The following is a 3,364-nucleotide window of genomic DNA, read 5'->3' on the forward strand; positions in this document are numbered from 1 at the left end:
AAGCAAGTTCCCTGGCAGGAACTGGTTCCCTTTTGGATTTGGGCTGGGGGATGGGAGAGGGAGATGGCGCTGGCGAGTGCCTTTTTCCCCCACCAAGCTGAGCTTTGTCATCTGGGGCTCAACAACTCTCCCTCCCATTGTCCTCCAGCCTTCCCGCTCTCTGAGCAGAGCTGTTAACCTATAACCTTCCAGATGTCAAGTCCCACTTGCAGTCAGAACACACTCCATCCGGCCCCTCTGCTTTTGCCAGCCAGACTTGGGAACTCTGCTTGGCCGGTAGGCCGCCCCTCCACCCCGGCTCCCTCCCGCCAGTCCGTGGAGCGCACACTGCCTCGCCGCCCTTCCTACCTTCTTCTGTGGGCCTCTCATCTGCGCTTGGCTCTGGAGACTCCATTCTTCTAGTCTTCTGGTGGTTTTCTGGGTTATTTAGGCATGTGTAGGTTGAATCTATGTGATCAGCAGGACGCACGGTGAGCCCAGCATCCTCCTACGCCTCCATCTTCCCAGGATCCGTCTGTACCCATTGTTTATAGCAGCACTTTTAACAATAGCGAAATTATGGAAAGAGCCTAAATGTCCATCAACTGATGATTCGATAAAGAAATTTTGGTTTATATACAGAATGAAATACTACTTGACAATGGGAAAGAATGAAATATGGCCTTTTGTAGCAACGTGGATGGAACTGGAGAGTGTTATGCTAAGTGAAATAAGTCACACAGAGAAAGACAGATACCATGTTTTCACTCTTATGTGGATCCTGAGAAACTTAAAAGAAGACCATGGGGGAAGGGAAGGAGAAAAAAAAAAGAGGTTAGAGAGGGCAGGAGCCAAAACATAAGAGTCTCTTAAAAACTGAGAACAAACTGAGGGTTGATGGAAGGTGGGAGTGAGGGGAGGGTGGGTGATGAGTATTGAGGAGGGCACCTTTTGGGATGAGCACTGGGTGTTGTATGGAAACCAATGTGATTATAAATTTCATATTATAAAAAATAAAAAAAATAAACCTACAATAATAAACACAATGTGATATTGGTAAAAGAATAAACAAGAGATCAGTGGAATACAACAGAGAACCCCAAAATAGAGCCACACAAATATCGTCAACTGATCTTTGACTAAGATGCAAAGGCAATTAAATGGATAAAGGATACTCTTTTCAGTAAATGATGCTGGAATAACTGAACAACCACATGCAAAAAGAAATGAATCTAGACAAAGACCTTATTCCTGTCACAAAAGTTAATTGAAAATTGATCACAGATATAGAAGTCAAACACAAACTGTAAAACTTCTGGAAGATAATGTAGAGAATCTAGGTAACCTTTGCTTTGGTGATGAGTCCCCCCCCCCCCATATATTTTGTTTTAGTTTTAGAGATTTTCATACATTATTTCATCTTGGATTGAACAAGTATTTTATTTTACCTTTGTGAAAACAAAAGTTTCTGGACTTACCTGAGGTCACAAAGCATAGCAAGTAAGTGGGTAGTCAGATCTTAAACCAAATCTGTCTGATGCCCTTGTGATTACTTCTTAGATATAACACCAAATCATGGTCTAAGAAAGAAAAAATTGCTAAATTGGACTTCATTAAAATTAAAACTTCTGTTCTGCAAAAGATTCTGTTAAGAGAATGTAAATTCAAGCCACAAACTGGAAGGAAATATTTGAAAAATACATATTAGATAAATGACTTGTACCCAAAGCACACAAAGAACAATTAAGATTCAACAACAAAAACAAAACAATTAAAAATGGCAAAATATATGAACAGAGGTACACATGCACATCTGACCTGGCCCTGGTTGTCTGAGTTTTTCCCACTACAGCCTTCCTCCTCCTAGCCACTACTGCCAGAATCCCACTTTATGGCTGTTGGCATGCCCCCCTCCCACTCCCCACCCCTCCCTGCTTTTCTCTCTTCCTCACTGTTTCCCCTTCTCCTGTCACTCCTGCTCCTCTCTGCTCTGCATGAAGACATCAGCCTGCACACCAAGGGTGCCCTTCCCCTGGATACAGTCACTTTCTACAAGGTCATTACCAAAAGTAAATTCATCTTAGTGAACACCCAGTATCCCTATAGTGAGCAGCAGGACGAGTTCAAGAGTTTGGCTGAAAAGTCAGCCTCCAGTGTTGATCTCTTGGTGGCAGAGGTAGGGATCTCAGATAATGGTGATAAGCTGAATGTGGATCTGAGAAATACAATCTGGCAAAGTGAACTACTAAGTCTTCTACCTCTTCCAGGATGGGGACTTTGAGAAACCATCACCCTCACCATGGTGAGGCAGTTAAGGTTGGAACATCTAATGCTGGCTAAAAGGGCAAGGAGTCTGCCTAGGTATACCTGGTTGTCTACCTGCATATGGCACCCTTGCTGGGGAGTTTATCAGGGCCTCAGGCATGGAGGCCCAACCTTCCCTCTTTAAGCAGGGGCACGACAAACTCACAAGTGTGAAGGAGATTGAGAAGTGGGCAGAGAAATACCCAAAGATCGTGGGGAAAGGCCTTAGACCAAGGTGAGGACTTCCCAGCAGTAGAAATGACCCAGATCACCAAGCTGATTGAGAAGAACAAGATGAGTGATGAGAAGAAGAAAAAGGTCCAAAAGAACTTTAAACGTCTTGATTGCCTTCCAGAAGAAGGGGGCCAAGAAGGAAGGGCTGTAAAAAGGCACTTCAGATTTACCAGGGTTTGGTGGGCATGGGGAGGGGAGAGTTACCCGCTGACTGTGAGACCCTTCTGGAATATAAGAGAGTGGTGGGAAAAGTAGCACTAATCCAGAAATCTGAGCATGCTTTGACATTGATACTGATGTGACCATGCTTGGGACATTACTATAGCCAATAGGTGTGCAGTGGTATCTCATTATTTTAATGACATATGATGTGGAACATCTTTCAATGCTTATGTATATGTGTATTCCTTCTTTGGTGAGGTGTCTGTTCATATATATATTTTTCCCACTAAACCTAAAGTCTAAGTTTCTTACAAGCTAAATATACTTTTACCATACAATTCAGCAATCACACTCCTTATTTATTTAAATGAGTTGGAAAGTTATAGCCACACAAAACCCTGCACATTAATGCTTATAGAAACTTTATTCATCATTGCCCAAACTTGAAAGCAACCAAGATATCATTTAATAGATAAATGGATAGCTCTGCTACATGTGTACAATGGAGTATTATTCAGCAATAAAAAGAAATGAGATCAATCATGAAAAGACATGGAGGAAACTTAAATGGAAATGGAAGAAGCTAATCTGAAAGGCTACATACCATAGGATTCCATGCATATGACGTTCAGCAAAAGGCAAAACTGAACAGACAGTAAAAAGAGTAATGATTGCCATCAGTTCA

General features: G+C 42.3%; 1 pseudogene; it reads left to right on the forward strand.

The window, feature by feature from the left end:
- The first annotated feature begins 1,918 nt into the window (after nt 1-1,918).
- Nucleotides 1,919-2,668, forward strand: LOC125157914 (endoplasmic reticulum resident protein 29-like; annotated as a pseudogene).
- Nucleotides 2,669-3,364: the final 696 nt, after the last annotated feature.

Source organism: Prionailurus viverrinus, chromosome X (genome assembly GCF_022837055.1).
Source record: "Prionailurus viverrinus isolate Anna chromosome X, UM_Priviv_1.0, whole genome shotgun sequence".
Classification (NCBI taxonomy): domain Eukaryota; kingdom Metazoa; phylum Chordata; class Mammalia; order Carnivora; family Felidae; genus Prionailurus; species Prionailurus viverrinus.